General features: G+C 48.0%; 1 protein-coding gene across 1 annotated transcript in view; it reads right to left on the reverse strand.

Annotated features, from left to right (window-relative positions):
• LOC311124653 (uncharacterized protein) overlaps positions 1-8,184 on the reverse strand; it is a 45,456-nt gene extending 37,272 nt beyond the window's left edge. Inside the window, exon 1 of the mRNA XM_084198764.1 lies at positions 8,026-8,184. The gene's annotated coding sequence lies outside the window, so the exon portion shown is untranslated. The remainder of the gene's footprint in view (positions 1-8,025) is intronic.
• Between the last annotated feature and the right edge of the window lie 13,891 nt (positions 8,185-22,075).

Consider the following 22,075-nt stretch of genomic DNA (forward strand, 5'->3'; position numbering starts at 1 on the left):
CTGGTCTCCTCTCCCGGTCACATAGACAGAACAGGACAGTGGTACCAGTCCAGCACTGGTCTACTCTCCCGGTCACATAGACAGAACAGGACAGTGGTACCAGTCCAGCACTGGTCTCCTCTCCCGGTCACATAGACAGAACAGGACAGTGGTACCAGTCCAGCACTGGTCTCCTCTCCCGGTCACATAGACAGAACAGGACAGTGGTACCAGTCCAGCACTGGTCTACTCTCCCGGTCACATAGACAGAACAGGACAGTAGTACCAGTCCAGCACTGGTCTACTCTCCCGGTCACATAGACAGAACAGGACAGTAGTACCAGTCCAGCACTGGTCTCCTCTCCCGGTCACATAGACAGAACAGGACAGTAGTACCAGTCCAGCACTGGTCTACTCTCCCGGTCACATAGACAGAACAGGACAGTGGTACCAGTCCAGCACTGGTCTCCTCTCCCAGTCACATAGACAGAACAGGACAGTAGTACCAGTCCAGTCTCCATCCAGCTGATATCGTGGAGCTGTGCCACGCTGCTGGCAGTGGGTCTCTGTCTCAACTACACCAACATGGAGAAGGGCTGCGAGTCATAAACTGACAGGCCGGCACGCACACAATGAGTGTTCTAAAACACAGTAATGGCGAGTGAGTGTGTGTTATCCTGCTCGAAGGACACACACACACAAGGCTCTGTCAATTGGCAGAGAGGTGGAACATGTAACCTTCTTATTTAACCAGGTAAGTTGACTGAGAACACATTTTAATTTACAGCAACAAACTGGGGAATAGTTACAGGGGAGAGGAATGAGCCAATTGGAAGTTGGGGATGATTAGGTGGCCATGATGGTATGAGGGTCAGATTGGGAATTTAGCCAGGACACCAGGGTTAACACCCTACTCTTACGATAAGTGCCATGGGACTCTTTAGTGACCACAGAGAGTCAAGACACCTGTTTAACATCCCATCCGAAAGATGGCACCCTACACAGGGCAATGTCCTCAATCACTGCCCTGGGGCATTTGAATTTTAAAAAAATTACCAGAGGAAATAGTGCCTCCTACTGGCCCTCCAACACCACTTCCAGCAGCATCTGGTCTCCCATCCAGGGACCGACCAGTACCAACCCTGCTTAGCTTCAGAGGCAAGCCAGCAGTGGGATGCAGGGTGGTCTGCTGCTGGGTAAACCTAATGACAATCCCAACCACTAAGGATCAGAGGAACATGTAACCTAATGACAATCCCAACCACTAAGGATTATTTTGGTTGAATTCATAGCAGGAACAACATAATAATAATAATAATAATAATAATAATGCCATTTAGCAGACGCTTTTATCCAAAGCGACTTACAGTCATGGGTGCATACATTTTTGTGTATGGGTGGTCCCGGGGATCGAACCCACTACCTTGGCGTTACAACATGATATCACCATGATGACTGAGAACAAATCCACCTGCTGGGGCAGTATAGATAACTCCTGTTCTCTCAGAGTCTGGCTGATGTTTTTACTCCTATCAAAGACCCTTCTGCCAGAAAGACATACCGTTCCCCTACCATACCGTTCCCCTACCATACCGTTCCCCTACCATACCGTTCCCCTACCTCCACCCCTGCCATGTCCTGCACACACACACATTCCTCCTAAAAGGAGAGCGAATAGGGAGAAGGAGGAGGAAGAGGAGGAGATGGAGGAGTCTTTTAAACAAATAAATAATGTGCTGTCATAGAAGCCACAGGAACGCCCGTCTGGCAGCAGGGTCCGGTCTACCGGACAAGGTGGCGTGGTCCGGTCTACCGGACAAGGTGGCGTGGTCCGGTCTACCGGACAAGGTGGCGTGGTCCGGTCTACCGGACAAGGTGGCGTGGTCCGGTCTACCGGACAAGGTGGCGTGGTCCGGTCTACCGGACAAGGTGGCGTGGTCCGGTCCCCTGGACAAGGTGGCGTGGTCCGGTCCCCTGGACAAGGTGGCGTGGTCCGGTCCCCTGGACAAGGTGGCGTGGTCCGGTCCCCTGGACAAGGTGGCGTGGTCCGGTCTCCTGGACAAGGTGGCGTGGTCCGGTCCCCTGGACAAGGTGGCGTGGTCCGGTCTACTGGACAAGGTGGCGTGGTCCGGTCCACTGGACAAGGTGGCGTGGTCCGGTCTCCTGGACAAGGTGGCGTGGTCCGGTCTCCTGGACAAGGTGGCGTGGTCCGGTCCCCTGGACAAGGTGGCGTGGTCTGGTCTACCGGACAAGGTGGCGTGGTCCGGTCCCCTGGACAAGGTGGCGTGGTCCGGTCTCCTGGACAAGGTGGCGTGGTCCGGTCTCCTGGACAAGGTGGCGTGGTCCGGTCCCCTGGACAAGGTGGCGTGGTCCGGTCCCCTGGACAAGGTGGCGTGGTCCGGTCTACCGGACAAGGTGGCGTGGTCCGGTCTACCGGACAAGGTAGTGTAGTGTTGAGAACATTGTGTCCATGAGATGGATCTGTTTAGCACAATGGAGCAAAAATGTTTCCAAGAGGTGACCAGTCAAGCCCTTTATGCTACTGTGTCCATGATGGCTACTAAATCTGACCATACTAGCCACTGCTCTAAGCTTTATCACTATGTCTATTTAAAGTCAATGATAATATTTATAGATTGAGATAGCAACTGCAGTAGCATTTTATTTTCATTGTGCTTTGAAACATTTGCATAAAGCCAAACTCGCCCCAGGGATGAGGAAGCTAAAGGAGAATATGACAGAAGAGAAAGACTGTTAGCAGAACTAAACCGTGACAACTATCTGCTGTTTGGGATAACTAAAACCGACAACAGCTTCTGTTCATCAACACGTATTAACACCCTGTCCCTGGAGACAGAAGCCTGCTGTGTACGTGTGTCAGTTAAACAAACAGTTTCCTGTGGTTGTGAAACGTGCGCGGCAGTGCACAGGAAGTAGCTATTTAAATAATCTGTATACCGTCTGACCAACTGTCTGTCCGTCTCACATCTCCTGACTCCTTCAGCACCATCCACCGTGTAGACTAGTTAGGAGGATATAGACATGTAGACTGGGTCTGCATCCCAAATGGACCCTATTCCCTATGGGTCCTGGTCAAAAGTAGTGCACTACATAGGGAATAGGGTGCCATTCTCTGGTCTAAAGTAGGGCACTATATAGGGAATAGGGACCTGGTCAAAAGTAGTGCACTATATAGGGACTAGGGACCTGGTCAAAAGTAGTGCACTATATAGGGACTAGGGTGCCATTTGGGACACAACCTAGGTGAAACAAGACTCCCACACTGTGGAAGAGCTGCCAAATGTGTATCGGTCTAATCTGTTCTCTAATGCAGTGTGAGAATGAGAGCATCTGCTTCAACATACTGAACACATTTCACTTTATAGCTGCCACATTCAGAACACAAGGGCTGTGTTTACACAGGAAGCCCAATTCTGATCGTTTTTCTCACAAATTGGTCTTTTGAACAATCAGATCAGCTCTGAAAAAGATCTGATGTGATTGGTCAAAAGACCAATTAGTGGAAAACAGATCAGAAGATCACTATGAAATATAGATGAGTAGTGGCCAACTGACAAGAGGAATACAAATAATACTCATGATGAAATCACAAACAACATATCATTCAAAACAAAGTTGGCGAGGGCAGCAGAACAGAATGCCAGTCTGGTGCTCACATGCAGCGGTCTGTAAACAAAGGATCTTTGAGGTAGTAGAGAACATTTTAGTTATTTAGCAGATGCTCTTATCCAGAGCGATTTACAGTAGTGAGTGTATACATTTTTTTATGTGAACCCTGGCGTTAAAAGCGCCATGATCTACCAAATGAGCCACACAGGACCGAAATTCTAACGATTCGAATTCGAATTCCTAACACGGTCCGTGGAGGTCGGGCTGGAGACTCCGGCGCTATGCCCGACTACACACACAGCAGTAAACACGGCGCTATGCCCGACTACACACACAGCAGTAAACACGGCGCTATACCCGACTACACACACAGCAGTAAACACGGCGCTATGCCCGACTACACACACAGCAGTAAACACGGCGCTATACCCGACTACACACACAGCAGTAAACACGGCGCTATACCCGACTACACACACAGCAGTAAACACCTATACCCGACTACACACACAGCAGTAAACACGGCGCTATACCCGACTACACACACAGCAGTAAACACCTATATCCGACTACACACACAGCAGTAAACACGGCGCTATACCCAACCACACACAGCAGTAAACACGGCGCTATACCCGACTACACACACAGCAGTAAACACGGCGCTATACCCGACTACACACACAGCAGTAAACACGGCGCTATACCCGACTACACACACAGCAGTAAACACGGCGCTATACCCGACTACACACACAGCAGTAAACACGGCGCTATACCCGACTACACACACAGCAGTAAACACGGCGCTATACCCGACTACACACACAGCAGGAAACACGGCGCTATACCCGACTACACACACAGCAGGAAACACGGCGCTATACCCGACTACACACACAGCAGTAAACACGGCGCTATGCCCGACTACACACACAGCAGTAAACACGGCGCTATGCCCGACTACACACACAGCAGTAAACACGGCGCTATGCCCGACTACACACACAGCAGTAAACACGGCGCTATACCCGACTACACACACAGCAGTAAACACGGCGCTATACCCGACTACACACACAGCAGTAAACACGGCGCTATACCCGACTACACACACAGCAGTAAACACGGCGCTATACCCGACTACACACACACAGCAGGAAACACGGCGCTATACCCGACTACACACACAGCAGTAAACACGGCGCTATACCCGACTACACACACAGCAGTAAACACGGCGCTATACCCGACTACACACACAGCAGTAAACACGGCGCTATACCCGACTACACACACAGCAGTAAACACCTATACCCGACTACACACACAGCAATAAACACGGCGCTATACCCGACCACACACAGCAGTAAACACGGCGCTATACCCGACTACACACACAGCAGTAAACACGGCGCTATACCCGACTACACACACAGCAGTAAACACGGCGCTATACCCGACTACACACACAGCAGTAAACACGGCGCTATACCCGACTACACACACAGCAGTAAACACGGCGCTATACCCGACTACACACACAGCAGTAAACACGGCGCTATACCCGACTACACACACAGCAGTAAACACGGCGCTATGCCCGACTACACACACAGCAGTAAACACGGCGCTATACCCGACTACACACACAGCAGTAAACACGGCGCTATGCCCGACTACACACACAGCAGTAAACACGGCGCTATACCCGACTACACACACAGCAGTAAACACGGCGCTATGCCCGACTACACACACAGCAGTAAACACCTATACCCGACTACACACACAGCAGTAAACACGGCGCTATACCCGACTACACACACAGCAGTAAACACGGCGCTATACCCGACTACACACACAGCAGTAAACACGGCGCTATACCCGACTACACACACAGCAGTAAACACGGCGCTATGCCCGACTACACACACAGCAGTAAACACGGCGCTATACCCGACTACACACACAGCAGTAAACACGGCGCTATACCCGACTACACACACAGCAGTAAACACGGCGCTATACCCGACTACACACACAGCAGGAAACACGGCGCTATGCCCGACTACACACACAGCAGTAAACACGGCGCTATACCCGACTACACACACAGCAGTAAACACCTATACCCGACTACACACACAGCAGTAAACACGGCGCTATACCCGACTACACACACAGCAGGAAACACGGCGCTATACCCGACTACACACACAGCAGTACACACGGCGCTATACCCGACTACACACACAGCAGGAAACACGGCGCTATGCCCGACTACACACACAGCAGTAAACACGGCGCTATACCCGACTACACACAGCAGTAAACACCTATACCCGACTACACACACAGCAGTAAACACGGCGCTATACCCGACTACACACACAGCAGTAAACACCTATACCCGACTACACACACAGCAGTAAACACGGCGCTATACCCGACTACACACACAGCAGTAAACACGGCGCTATACCCGACTACACACACAGCAGTAAACACGGCGCTATACCCGACCACACACAGCAGTAAACACGGCGCTATGCCCGACTACACACACAGCAGTAAACACGGCGCTATACCCGACCACACACAGCAGTAAACACGGCGCTATGCCCGACTACACACACAGCAGTAAACACGGCGCTATACCCGACTACACACACAGCAGTAAACACGGCGCTATACCCGACTACACACACAGCAGTAAACACGGCGCTATACCCGACTACACACACAGCAGTAAACACGGCGCTATACCCGACTACACACACAGCAGTAAACACGGCGCTATACCCGACCACACACAGCAGTAAACACGGCGCTATACCCGACTACACACACAGCAGTAAACACGGCGCTATACCCGACTACACACACAGCAGTAAACACGGCGCTATACCCGACTACACACACAGCAGTAAACATGGCGCTATACCCGACTACACACACAGCAGTAAACATGGCGCTATACCCGACTACACACACAGCAGTAAACACGGCGCTATACCCGACTACACACACAGCAGTAAACACGGCGCTATACCCGACTACACACACAGCAGGAAACACGGCGCTATACCCGACTACACACAGCAGTAAACACGGCGCTATACCCGACTACACACACAGCAGTAAACACGGCGCTATACCCGACTACACACACAGCAGTAAACACGGCGCTATACCCGACTACACACACAGCAGTAAACACAGCGCTATACCCGACTACACACACAGCAGGAAACACGTCACACCAGCTGCTGAGCATAATACAGTGATACATTCTACTCAAAAAAAACCATTTTAGGCCTACTATCCAAAAAACAGGATTTAAAAATAGGCTTCCAGAAGACAAAAAAAAACATGCGTTTTCATGTTTTCTAAACATTACATGTGTGGTCCAATGCAGAATAACCAATCCTTTCGATATGAATTATTAACTAACAAGCTGTAATTGATTTTCAGGTTCAGACAGACAAAAATTGAACAATGAAAGGGATTCCTTTGCGCCAAGTGGCATCTGAATGTCCCTGATTCACGGGCCGATACACGTGAATAGAATATCCTAATGATTAATCAATGCCTATTTCAATAACAAGGCGATCAACACACATGGGCCATTTCATTTGAATAGCGCAGCCTAATTGCTGTCAATCATTATATCACGTGTGATTATCTGTGGCCAGCCTCCCCATGTTGACCGATCAATCCTTGTCGTGATTAATGATAATTGACAACACTTCCATCAGCTGTGAGAGCTCGTGCTGTAGTGGAGGCGAACTAGGGAATCCATTTAGGCTCAACACACTGTAGGCGGCACACAATATTAGGAATACCCATTAAAAACTACAAAGTCACATAAATCAACTAGCCTATAATAGCCTACCATGTGCATGGACATCATGTGCATGTCATAAAAACCATCCGCCTAATTGATGAAAGAACATTTCTTCAATAAAAGCACAGCAGCATTGCTATCAATAGAGCAATAAAACACTGGCGTGCTCTGTCCTCACCTGTCCTGCAGGCAACCTGCTACAATCACATGGTTTATTAAAGGCCAAACACCAACTAACTTTAAGTAGTCAATTAGCTTTAATCTCAACAGCTGCGATAAAACGTCAGATTTATAAAAATGCGACCATCAACTAAATGAACCATTTCATTATATACCCTGTTATCATCATATATAAATACCATAGCTTTGTCTATAATGTCTAGCCTACCTTCCCTTTTGCAACAATGTAACCAAACGATCATGATAAAAATAATGAGCACCAGTGCTGTTACTGCTATGGTGACTGGGAAAGAACATCCTAACTATTTGGCTTGTCTCCACCCCCGAAGCTTTTACACATAAATTACACAGAACGGTGTTAAATAACCAACAGCGCCGCTACTCACCAATAAGTCAGATATCAGATCACCATTAGTGAAAATATTGTAAAATATTCACAATCCAAGCGACACAATCGCGCTTTATCCTCGAACAGACCTCTCGCTTTTGTCTCGATTGTAGCAGACCACACCGTCAGTGGCAGCCTAAGCCTTTCCCTTGTCTGAGACAGACTGCTCCGCAGCGCAGCCTCCCGTCACTGGAAAAAACTGTGACGCGGGCGGTGACACACAGGGAGGCTGGCCTGCCCACGCTGCTTCCTGCCTTCCAAGAAGCGAGAGAGAGAGAAAGATTCCTGGCTCGATTGGGCTATTTACATGCACTATCTATTCTTCCAGTAGAAAGCAAACAAATAGTTGAGGAATAATATTTAAAGTACATATTGGAAATGTGTTGAGGATAAAAATGTTATGTGTACAAGCCTATATTGTACAATGGAAATAGTATCAAATCAAATTTTATTGGTCACATACACATGTTTAGCAGATGTTATTGCGGTGTAGCGAAATGCTTGTGTTCCTAGCTCCAGCATTGCAGTACTATCTAACGATACACAACAATACACACACAACTAAAAGTAAAATAATGGAATTAAGAAATATAAAAATATTAGGATGACCATTGTCAAGAGTCCGGAGTGTAAATATATATATACAGTACCAGTCAAAAGTTTGGACACACCTACTCATTCAAGGGTTTTTCTTTATTTTAACTATTTTCTATATTGTAGAATAATAGTGAAGACATCAAAACTATGAAATAACACATATGTGGTCCTCTGTAGCTCAGCTGGTAGAGCACGGCGCTTGTAACGCCAAGGTAGTGGGTTCGATCCCCGGGACCACCCATACACAAAAATGTATGCACGCATGACTGTAAGTCGCTTTGGATAAAAGCGTCTGCTAAATGGCATATTATTATTATTATATGGAATCATGTAGTAACCAAAAAAGTGTTAAAAAAATCAAAATATATTTTAGATTTTAGATTCTTTAAAGTAGCCACCCTTACCTTGATGACAGCTTTGCACACTCTTGACATTCTCTCAACCAGCTTCACCTGGAATGCTTTCCTGTGGTGGTCCTCATGAGAGCCAGTTTCATCATAGCGCTTGATGGTTTTTGCGACTGCACTTGAGGAAACTTTCAAAGTTCTTGAAATATTCCTTATTGACTGACCTTCATGTCTTAAAGTAATGATGGACTGCCGTTTCTCTTTGCTTATTTGAGCTGTTCTTGCCATAATATGGACTTGGTCTTTTACCAAATAGGGCTATCTTCTGTATACCACCCCTACCTTGTCACAACACAACTGATTGGTTCAAACGCATTAAGAAGGAAAGAAATTCCACAAAGTAACTTTTAACAAAGTACACCTGTTAATTGAAATGCATTCCAGGTGACTACCTCATGAAGCTGGTTGAGAGAATGCCAAGAGTGTGCAAAGCTGTCATCAAGGCAAAGGTTGGCTACTTCGAAGAATCTCAAATATATTTTGATTTGTTTAACACTTTTTTGGTTACTACATGATTCCATATGTGTTATTTCATAGTTTTGATGTCTTCACTATTATTATTATTATTTTAGTAATTTAGCAGACGCTCTTGTCCAGAGCGACTTACAGGAGCAATTAGGGTTAAGTGCCTTGCTCAAGGGCACATCGACAGATTTTTCACCTAGTCGGCTCGGGGATTAGAACCAGCAACCTTTCGGTTACTGGTACAACGCTCTTAACCACTAAGCTACCTGCAGCCCAATGTAGAAAATAGTAAAAATAAAGAAAAACCCTGGAATGAGTAGGTGTGTCCAAACTATTGACTGGTACTGTATGTGTGTGTATGTGTGTGTGTGTGTATATGTTTGTTTGTGTGTAAGTGTGTGTGTGTATGTGTATGTGTATATGTGTGTGTGTGTGTGTATGTGTGTGTGTGTATGTGTGTGTGTGTGTGTGTGTGTGTGTGTGTGTATATGTTTGTTTGTGTGTAAGTGTGTGTGTGTATGTGTATGTGTATATGTGTGTGTGTGTATGTGTGTGTGTGTATGTGTGTGTGTGTATGTGTGTGTGTGTGTATGTGTGTGTGTGTATGTGTGTGTGTGTGTGTGTGTGTGTATATGTTTGTTTGTGTGTAAGTGTGTGTGTGTATGTGTATGTGTATATGTGTGTGTGTGTATGTGTGTGTGTGTATGTGTGTGTGTGTATGTGTGTGTGTGTATGTGTGTGTGTGTATGTGTATGTGTGTATGTGTGTGTGTGTATGTGTGTGTGTGTATGTGTGTGTGTGTGTGTGTGTGTGTATATGTTTGTTTGTGTGTAAGTGTGTGTGTGTATGTGTATGTGTATATGTGTGTGTGTGTATGTGTGTGTGTGTATGTGTGTGTGTGTATGTGTGTGTGTGTATGTGTGTGTGTGTATGTGTGTGTGTGTGTGTGTATATGTTTGTTTGTGTGTAAGTGTGTGTGTGTATGTGTGTGTATGTGTGTGTGTGTGTGTGTGTGTATGTGTGATGGGATGTATAGACATTATGGACAGTATGTGGATAGAATATGTAGTATATCTGGAGAATACATGGATAGAATAGCATATATACAGCAGTAGTTATATAGGATGAACCATGACTAGAATACAGTATATACATATGGAGTGGACAGCAGTAGTTATATAGGATGAACCATGACTAGAATACAGTATATACATATGAAGTGGACAGCAGTAGTTATATAGGATGAACCATGACTAGAATACAGTATATACATATGAAGAGGACAGCAATAGTTATATAGGATGAACCATGACTAGAATACAGTATATACATATGGAGTGGACAGCAGTAGTTATATAGGATGAACCATGACTAGAATACAGTATATACATATGGAGTGGACAGCAGTAGTTATATAGGATGAACCATGACTAGAATACAGTATATACATATGAAGAGGACAGCAGTAGTTATATAGGATGAACCATGACTAGAATACAGTATATACATATGAAGCGGACAGCAGTAGTTATATAGGATGAACCATGACTAGAATACAGTATATACATATGAAGCGGACAGCAGTAGTTATATAGGATGAACCATGACTAGAATACAGTATATACATATGAAGAGGACAGCAGTAGTTGTAACACTCTGGCTCCACGGACCTTTATTCTTGAGCCAGGGTTGTTCATGTTCATTTGTTTTGGGTGTATTTCTATGTTGGGGTGTCTAGGTTGTGGTATTTCTATGTTGGGTGTTTGTATTCATTGACTCCCAATCGGAGGTAACGAGTGTCAGCTGTTCGGCTCGTTATCTCTGATTGGGAGCCATATTTAGGCTGTATGTTGTCCTGTGGGGTTTGTGGGTTTTTGTTTCCTTGTTGCTGTCGTTATCAGTAGTGGAACTTCACGTATCGTTCTTTGTTGTTTTCTCGTGTTGCACTTTAAGTAAATAAAGTCATCATGTTTCTCGGAACACGCGCTGCGCTTTGGTCTCATCATTCACACGATCGTGACAGAAAAACCCACCAAAGAAAGACCAAGCAGCGTGTCCAGGAGCAAGGTGACTGGACATGGGAGGAGGCGCCGGGCAAAGAGATGGAGAGGCTGGCGATGGCCCAGGTGGGCACAGTGTGGTCCTGGGAGGACATGCTCGGAGGCAAGGGACCTTGGGGGAAGATCAAGGCCCTGGCAAGAGAGGAGCATCGGCGGCAGCAGGTTCAACGTCGTAAGGACGAGAGGCAACCCCAAGAAATTTTTGGGGGGGGGCACATGGCTGGGCAGCAGGAAGCTGCCACAGGGAGTATAGGTGAGAGGGCTAACGGAGTACGGGAGCCATTGGCGAGAAGAGGCAGGGATGTGTGTGTGGCACGGCGTGAAGGACTGAGGTGTGTTGCCAGTCCGGTCCGGCCCGTTCCTGATCCTCGGTTGAGGCCAGTGGTGTGTGTTCCCGGTATGGACCGGCCTGTTCCTACTCCACGCACCAGGGATACGGTGCGCTTCGCCAGCTCGGCCCGGCCTGTTCCGGCCACTCGCACCAGGGATACGGTGTGCGTCGCCAGCTCAGCCCTGCCTGTTCCTACTCCACGCACCAGGGAGACGGTGCGCTTCGCCAGCCCAGCCCGGCCTGTTCCTACTCCACGCACCAGGGATACGGTGCGCTTCGCCAGCCCGGCCCGGCCTGTTCCGGCCACTCGCACCAGGGATACGGTGCGCGTCGCCAGCCCAGCCCGGCCTGTTCCTGCTCTCCGCACTAGGCGTGAGGTGAGTCCCCAGGGTCCAGCATGCCCTGTTCCGGCTCCCCGCACTAGGCGTTATGGGAGTCCCCAGGGTCCAGCATGCCCTGTTCCGACTCCCCGCACTAGCCCTGAGATGCGTGTCCTCAGCCCGGTACCTCCAGTTCCGGCACCACGCATCAGGCCTACGGTGCGTCCCCAGGGCCAAGCATGCCCTGTTGCTTCTCCCCGCACTAGCCCTGTGATGCGTGTCCTCAGCCCGGTACCTCCGGTTCCGGCACCACGCAACAGGCCTACGGTGCGCCTCAGAGGGCCTGAACTGTCCGTCTGCCCAACGGGGCCTGAACTGTCCGTCTGCCCAACGGGGCCTGAACTGCCCGTCTGCCCAACGCCGTCTGAACTGCCCGTCTGCCCAACGCCGTCTGAACTGCCCGTCTGCCCAACGGCGCCTGAACTGCCTGTCGGCCCAACGCCGTCTGAACTGTCCGTCTGCCCAACGCCGTCTGAACTACCCGTCTGTACAGAGCCTACAAAGCCGCCCGTCTGCCATGAGCCTTCAGCGCCGTCCGCCAGATCGGAGCCGCTAGAGCTCTCCGCCAGACAGGATCAGCCAGAGCCTTCCGCCAGACAGGATCAGCCAGAGCCTTCCGCCAGACAGGATCAGCCAGAGCCTTCCGCCAGACAGGATCAGCCAGAGCCTTCCGCCAGACAGGAGCAGCCAGAGCCTTCCGTCAGACCGGATCAGCCAGAGCCTTCCGTCAGACCGGATCAGCCAGAGCCTTCCGTCAGACCGGAGCAGCCAGAGCCTTCCGTCAGACCGGATCAGCCAGAGCCTTCCGCCAGACCGGATCAGCCAGAGCCTTCCGCCAGACAGGATCAGCCAGAGCCTTCGGCCAGACAGGATCAGCCAGATCCGTCGGCCAGCCATGAGCAGCCAGATCCGTCGGCCAGCCATGAGCAGCCAGATCCTTCAGCCAGCCATGAGCCGTTCAGCCAGGATCCGCCTGAGCCAGCCAGCCAGGATCTGCCCCTCAGTCCGGTGCTGCCACTTAGTCAGGTACTGTTCCTTAGCCTGGTGCTGGTCCTTATCCCGGTGCTGGTCCTTAGCCCGGTGCTGCCCCTTAGCCCGGTGCTGCCCCTTAGCCCGGTGCTGCCCCTTATCCCGGTGCTGGTCCGTAGTCCGGTGTTGCCCCTTAGTCCGGTGCCGCCCCTTAACCCAGTGGGGTGTAGTGGGGGGGTGGTAATGTGTAGGAGGCTAAGTAAGTGGGTAATGACTATGGTGGGGTGGGGACCACGACCTGGGCCAGAGCCGCCACCTGGACAGACGCCCACCCAGACCCTCCCCTAGACTGTTTGCTGGTGCGCCCGGAGGTCGCACCTTTAGGGGGGGGTAATGTAACACTCTGGCTCCACGGACCTTTATTCTTGAGCCAGGGTTGTTCATGTTCATTTGTTTTGGGTGTATTTCTATGTTGGGGTGTCTAGGTTGTGGTATTTCTATGTTGGGTGTTTGTATTCATTGACTCCCAATCGGAGGTAACGAGTGTCAGCTGTTCGGCTCGTTATCTCTGATTGGGAGCCATATTTAGGCTGTATGTTGTCCTGTGGGGTTTGTGGGTTTTTGTTTCCTTGTTGCTGTCGTTATCAGTAGTGGAACTTCACGTATCGTTCTTTGTTGTTTTCTCGTGTTGCACTTTAAGTAAATAAAGTCATCATGTTTCTCGGAACACGCGCTGCGCTTTGGTCTCATCATTCACACGATCGTGACAGTAGTTATATAGGATGAACCATGACTAGAATACAGTATATACATATGAAGCGGACAGCAGTAGTTATATAGGATGAACCATGACTAGAATACAGTATATACATATGAAGAGGACAGCAGTAGTTATATAGGATGAACCATGACTAGAATACAGTATATACATATGAAGCGGACAGCAGTAGTTATATAGGATGAACCATGACTAGAATACAGTATATACATATGAAGAGGACAGCAGTAGTTATATAGGATGAACCATGACTAGAATACAGTATATACATATGAAGAGGACAGCAGTAGTTATATAGGATGAACCATGACTAGAATACAGTATATACATATGAAGAGGACAGCAGTAGTTATATAGGATGAACCATGACTAGAATACAGTATATACATATGAAGTGGACAGCAGTAGTTATATAGGATGAACCATGACTAGAATACAGTATATACATATGAAATGGGTAAAGCAGTCTGTAAACATTATTAAAGTGACCAGTGATTCCATGTCTATGTACATCGGGCAGCAGTCTCTAAGGTGCAGGGATGAGTAAGCGGATGGTAGCCGGCTAGTATTTAACAGTCTGATGGCAGTTTTTTAGTCTCTCGGTCCCAGCTTTGATGCACCTGTACTGACCTCGCCTTCTGGATGATAGTGGGGTGAACAGGCCGTGGCTCGGGTTGCACCTGTACTGACCTCGCCTTCTGGATGATAGTGGGGAGAACAGGCAGTGGCTCGGGTTGCACCTGTACTGACCTCGCCTTCTGGATGATAGTGGGGAGAACAGGCAGTGGCTCGGGTTGCACCTGTACTGACCTCGCCTTCTGGATGATAGTGGGGAGAACAGGCAGTGGCTCGGGTTGCACCTGTACTGACCTCGCCTTCTGGATGATAGTGGGGAGAACAGGCAGTGGCTCGGGTTGCTGAGGCCTTTGATGATCTTTTTGGCCTTCCTGTGACATCGGGTGCTGTAGATGTCCTGAAGGGCAAGCAGTGGGCTGACCGCACCACCCTCTGGAGAGCCCTGCGGTTGCGGGCGGTGCAGTTGCCGTACCAGGCGGTGATACAGCCTGACAGGATGCTCTTAATTGTGCATCTGTAAAAGTTTGTGAGGGTCTTAACGGCCAAGCCAAATTTCTTCAGCCTCCTGAGGTTGAAGAAACACCGTGCACCTTCTTCACCACACTTTCTGCATGGGTGGACCATTTCACATTGTCAGTGATATGTACGCCAAGGAACTTGAAGATTTTCACCTTCTCCACTGCAGCCCCATTGATGTAGATGGGGGCATGCTCCCTCTGCTCTCTCCTGAAGTCCATGATCAGCTCCTTTGTTTTGTTCAACGTTGAGGGAGTGGTAATTTTCCTGGCACCACTCCGCCAGAGCACTCACCTCCTCCCTGTAGGCGGTCTCGTCATTGTTGGTAATCAGGCCTACTACTGTTGTGTCATCTGTAATTTTGATGATTGAGTTGGAGGCGTGCTTGGCCATGCAGTCATGGGTGAACAGGGAGTACCGGGGGCTGAGCAAGCACCCTTGTAGGGCCCCTGAGTTGAGGATCTGCGAAGTGGAGGTGTTGTTTCCTACCTTCACCACCTGGGGGCGGCCCGTCAGGAAGTCCAGGACCTAGTTGCACAGGGCGGGGTTCAGACCCAGGGCCTCGAGCTTAATGATGAGCTTGGAGGGTACTATGGTGTTGAAGGCTGAGCTATAGTCAATGAACAGCATTCTTACATAGGTATTCCTCTTGTCCAGATGGGATAGGGCAGTGTGCAGTGTGATGGTAATTGCATCATCCGTGGACCTATTGGTGCGGTAAGCAAATTGAAGTGGGTCTAGGGTGACAGGTAAGGTAGAGGTGATATGATCCTTTTTGTATTTCTTCTTTTTGTGTCTTAAAAAAAAATTTGTCACCTCTACTCTGTTGTTTTGGGGGTCCCTTAAGTGTCACCTCTACTCTGGTGTTTTGGAGGTCCCTTAAGTGTCACATCTACTCTGGTGTTTTGGAGGTCCCTTGTAGCTCAGCAGGTAGAGCACGGCGCTTGTAACGCCAGGGTAGTGGGTTCGATCCCCGGGACCACCCATACACAAAAAAAATGTATGCACGCATGACTGTAAGTCGCTTTGGATAAAAGTGTCTGCTAAATGCCATATTATATTATTATTATTAATTGTCACATCTACTCTGGTGTTTTGGAGGTCCCTTAAGTGTCACATCTACTCTTAAGGGACCTCAAAAACACCAGAGTAGATGTGACACATGGTTGGTTGGCAGGGAGGCTGTGCTAGTGGAAGGCTGGACTGTCTCTCTCGGCTGCTTGGTCTCCATCGACATACTGCATCTGTCTCTCCAACCTCACAGCTGGCCTCAAGACCTAGATCAATAATTACATCTCATCAGTTCATTGTACGATGATAGATATTAATAGCTGTGTAACAAACAAATCACTTGATTATGTAGCTGGAGTCATTTCTTAAACTGACCAAGAATGTGAACTCTTATGGTCCAATCTTAATCAAGGAAGTAGCTTGTATGCCCCCCAGCTGGTTGGTACAGGGGCGACTTGAGGGGTTTGTTTTTTTCCCGATCAATGAACAAATTCATGTTCTTGTCTGCATACACTGACACCCAAGAGGCCGTATGCTCAGGGACATTAGGTTTTTACAATGATAGGTATTAGCTATCTTCAACAGCATGTGCGCTTGCTAGCTAGCATTAGCTAGTGCTTTCTACTCTAGCGCCAGAGTAGCTAGCAAACTATCGTAGCTGTTACATTTCACAACTTCACCTAACAATAATCAACCTCAAACAATATAGACAATATAAATGCATGTCAAGCAATATATATATATATATATATATATATATATATATATATATATATATATATATATAATGTTTTAAAGTTTAAAACATTCATTTTTACCATAAGCGAAAGGGTCCGCCGTGTTTTCTGTTGATGTGATGTCACTGATCTTCAGGTTGGAGAAGTCGGAGCTCTAGAAAGAGGCATAAGCCGTGTGCTTACCCCCCAGGGAGCCCACGTACAGGCGGAACAGCTTGGCCTTGTCATTACGATGGAAAGGGATGCCTCTGTAAATGGTCCAGTCCGACAGCACTGGAGGCCTGAATTTGGTTACCTCAGAGATGGAAACGGGGAGCAGTGGGGAAAGGTTCTGTAGGTTGGCGGGATGGTGGGGGGCCGAGCCGTCCCTGTATGTGGAGAGGGGAGGCTGGTGAGCTCCGGTGGGCAGGGAGGTGGGGAGGTCGGCCTGGAGGCTGGCCACGGCATTCCGTTTCTTTGTGAGGCCTGGAGCGGTGGCGGGGCCCAGAGACAACGGACCGCAGCCGTCTGGTTAGAGGTGGTTTGTCCCTGACAATGGAAAAGGGAGAGTCTGGAACTTGGTCTGAAAACATCTAGGGAGAGTCTGGAACTTGGTCTGAAAACATCTAGGCCCTAGATGTTTTCAGACCAAGTTCCAGACTCTCCCTAGATGTTTTCAGACCAAGTTCCAGACTCTCCCTAGATTCTAGGGAGAGTCTGGAACTTGGTCTGAAAACATCTAGGGAGAGTCTGGAACTTGGTCTGAAAACATCTTGGGAGAGTCTGGAACTTGGTCTGAAAACATCTAGGGAGAGTCTGGAACTTGGTCTGAAAACATCTAGGGAGAGTCTGGAACTTGGTCTGAAAACATCTTGGGAGAGTCTGGAACTTGGTCTGAAAACATCTAGGGAGAGTCTGGAACTTGGTCTGAAAACATCTAGGGAGAGTCTGGAACTTGGTCTGAATCCGAGGCAGTGAGATCAATCTCCATTGTAAACAAAGTAAGTAAGCTAACTTAAGTAACTAAATAAACGTTGAGTAGAACCTTCGATAAATTGAGGCTTGTGACTCAGTGTCTTGCATGCGGCGCAAAACAGAGAGGAGCAATGACTGTTTGGTTTAAATGGTGATTGAGGAGAACAGGTGTTGAGGCTGATTAGCAGTTAGCTGCTGGAGCTTGAGGAGTTCCTATCAAATCAAATCAAATCAAATCAAATTTTATTGGTCACATGCGCCGAATACAACAGGTGCAGACATTACAGTGAAATGCTTACTTACAGCCCTTAACCAACAGTGCATTTATTTTAAACAAAAAAAGTAAAAATAAGTGTTGAGAAAAAAAAGAGCAGAAGAAAAATAAAGTGACAGTAGGGAGGCTATATATACAGGGGGGTACCGTTGCAGAGTCAATGTGCGGGGGCACCGGCTAGTTGAGGTAGTTGAGGTAATATGTACATGTGGATAGAGTTAAAGTGACTATGCATAAATACTTAACAGAGTAGCAGCAGCGTAAAAAGGATGGGGTGGGGGGGCAGTGCAAATAGTCTGGGTAGCCATGATTAGCTGTTCAGGAGTCTTATGGCTTGGGGGTAGAAGCTGTTGAGAAGTCTTTTGGACCTAGACTTGGCACTCCGGTACCGCTTGCCGTGCGGTAGCAGAGAGAACAGTCTATGACTAGGGTGGCTGGAGTCTTTGACAATTTTGAGGGCCTTCCTCTGACACCGCCTGGTATAGAGGTCCTGGATGGCAGGAAGCTTTGCCCCAGTGATGTACTGGGCCGTACGCACTACCCTCTGTAGTGCCTTGCGGTCGGAGGCAAAGCAGTTGCCATACCAGGCGGTGATGCAACCAGTCAGGATGCTCTCGATGGTGCAGCTGTAGAATTTTTTGAGGATCTGAGGACCCATGCCAAATCTTTTTAGTCTCCTGAGGGGGAATAGGCTTTGTCGTGCCCTCTTCACGACTGTCTTGGTGTGTTTGGACCATGATAGTTCGTTGGTGATGTGGACACCAAGGAACTTGAAGCTCTCAACCTGTTCCACTACAGCCCCGTCGATGAGAATGGGGGCGTGCTCAGTCCTCTTTTTTTTCCTGTAGTCCACAATCATCTCCTTTGTCTTGGTCACGTTGAGGGAGAGGTTGTTGTCCTGGCACCACACCGCCAGATCTCTGACCTCCTCCCTATAGGCCACATATGTCAGAGTCAAGGCCCGCGGGCCACATCCGGCCCGCGAGAAGGTTTTTTACGGCCCCTGGGATGATCTTGATTTATTATTAGAACCGGCCCGCAGACCGCAGCAAGCCGGCAGCCCGCAGATCTTTTACACGCACCAATACTACATTTCCCACAATGCAACGGTGACGCACCGAGCAGTAGGCTGCTTCATTTCAATATTTATTGGCACAGCAGTCGTCAGCATCACAGTAAAATTAACTTTCAGATACCCATCAAAAATGGCAAAACGGAAGGTGGACACTCAAACAAGGTGGGAGTCGGAGTATATGTTCACGGAGGTAGCTGGAAAACCTGTGTGTCTTCTGTGTGGAGAAAGTGTGGCGGTACTGAAAGAGTATAATCTGAGACGACATTATGAAACGAAACACGCGGACAAAAACAAGAATATGGACATGGAACAAAGGCTACAAAAGGCAGAGGAATTAAAACGAGGCCTCAAATCTCGACAGGCTCTGTTCAAAAAAGCCAAATCACAAGGCCAGGCTGCTGTCAAGGCCAGTTTTATTTTGGCAGAAGAGATCGCTAAATCAGCCCGGCCATTTACGGAGGGGGATTTCATCAAAAACTGCATGATTAAAGTTTGTGACGAAGTTTGCCCAGAAAAAAGGCAACTCTTTTTAAATGTGAGTCTGAGCAGAAACACCATTGCCGAGAGAGTAGACCAGTTGTCCATCAATCTAAAAGAGCAGCTTGTGAAAAAGGGAAAAGATTTCATTGCATATTCCTTGGCTGTGGATGAGAGCACCGACATTTCTGACATTGCCCAGTTGTCAATTTTCATCCGCAGAGTGGACTCCAGCCTAAGCGTGACAGAGGAGTTTTTGGCTTTACGTCCTATGCATGGCACAACTACGGGGCATGATTTGTATGAAGAGGTGTCAAGATGTGTAAATGAGATGGAGCTGCCTTGGGAAAAACTCGTGGGTTTGACAACCGACGGAGCACCTGCGATGTGTGGACACAGGAGCGGACTGGTGGCGAAGATACGGGAAAAGATGCAAGAGGAAAACGCGACAGGTGAGCTGACAGCTTATCATTGTATCATACACCAGGAAGCGTTGTGCGGTAAAGCCTTGAAAATGGAGCATGTAATGAGCATCATCACGCGCACAGTTAACTTTATCAGAGCCAAAGGTTTGAATCACCGCCAGTTCAAGGCATTTCTGACGGAGTTAGAAACGGAGCATGGTGATTTGCCTTATCACACAGAGGTGCGATGGCTAAGCCAGGGAAAGGTGCTTCAAAGATGTTTCGAGCTTCGTGAGGAGATTTGTCTGTTCTTGGACAGCAAAGGGAAAGACACAACACAACTCCGAGACGAAATGTTTCTGTGTGAAATGGCTTTTCTGTGTGACATTACGAGTCATCTGAATGCAATGAACTTGCAGCTGCAGGGTCGGGATCATGTCATCTCTGATATGTACAGTACAGTGAAGGCATTTAAAACCAAACTGACTCTGTGGGAGACGCAGATGCGGAAAGAAAATTTGAGCCACTTTCCCAGCTGCCAGACCATGAAAGAGAAGCTCTCTACCAGTGCGTTCCCGAGCGCACAGTTGGCTGATAAAATAGGTATGCTTGCCGCTGACTTTCGACGCCGATTTGCTGACTTTGAAGCACAAAAAAGCAGGTTGGAACTGCTCGGTAACCCATTTGCTGTTGACGTGGAAAGCTCACCACCAAACCTCCAAATGGAGTTGATTGACCTCCAATGCAATGATGCACTGAGGGCAAAATATGCGGCAGTGGGTGCTGCGGAGTTCGCCCGTTTCCTCCCCGACACAATGCCCCAGCTGCGCATCCAGGCTGCTCAAACGTTGTCTATGTTTGGCAGCACATACCTGTGTGAACAACTGTTTTCTTTGATGAACCTGAACAAAACATCACACAGAAGTCGACTTACTGCTGAACACCTCCACTAAATTCTGAGGATTTCCTCAGCTCAGAGCCTTACCCCGAACATTGATGAACTTGTGGAAAAGATGGGACACCACCAAGTATCACCCTCAACCTCAAACAAGTGAACATTACTGTGCAATCACATATTTAGAGTTTTTACTCAGTTCAAGTTTAAAAGTTAAAGTTTAATATTTGTTTTCACTGCATGTTACTTCTCCTTAAACAAAGTGTTGTTTTTGATTAATAGATTTTTGCACTTTATTTTATTGTATTTCAATCCAATTATATTTTAAAAATATTTCAGTTGAGTGGATGATAGAAAATTGCTATTATTGTTTTTTTCTTTGAAGTAAATTTAGCCCACTTTTGCTAAAATAGAAAATATAGGCTACTGATGGTGCCTTGAATACCGGTTTCTTTCATTTAATGTTCATGTTATGGGGATTTTTATATAAAGGAAATTTGTCTTTTGTGTCTGTTGAAAATTAAAGATTACTGACAGAGCCATAAGAAAATATTGCTTTATTTATCTGATCATATTGGAATATATTTGTTAGGTTTTCAGTAGGTTCAATTAGGTTCACTAGACTATATGCGTCATTTAAAAAATTTTCAATGAACATTCGAACAGTCCGGCCCTCGGCTTGTAGCTAAATTTTTTATTTGGCCCTCCGTCCATTTGACTTTGACACCCCTGCTATAGGCTGTCTCATCGTTGACGGTGATCAGGCCTACCACTGTTGTGTCGTCGGCAAACTTAATGATGGTGTTGGAGTCGTGCCTGGCCATGCAGTCATGGGTGAACAGAGAGTACAGGAGGGGACTGAGCACGCACCCCTGAGGGGCCCCCGTGTTGAGGATCAGTGTGGCAGATGTGTTGTTACCTACCCTTACCACCTGGGGGCGGCCCGTCAGGAAGTCCAGGATCCAGTTGCAGAGGGAGGTGTTTAGTCCCAGGATCCTTAGCTTAGTGATGAGCTTAGAGGGCACTATGGTGTTGAATGCTGAGCTGTAGTCAATGAATAGCATTCTCACGTAGGTGTTCCTCTTGTCCAGGTGGGAAAGGGCAGTGTGGAGTGCAATAGAGATTGCATCATCTGTGGATCT

Source organism: Coregonus lavaretus (assembly GCF_964263955.1).
Source record: "Coregonus lavaretus genome assembly, contig: HAP1_SCAFFOLD_577, whole genome shotgun sequence".
NCBI classification, from domain to species: Eukaryota; Metazoa; Chordata; class Actinopteri; order Salmoniformes; family Salmonidae; genus Coregonus; species Coregonus lavaretus.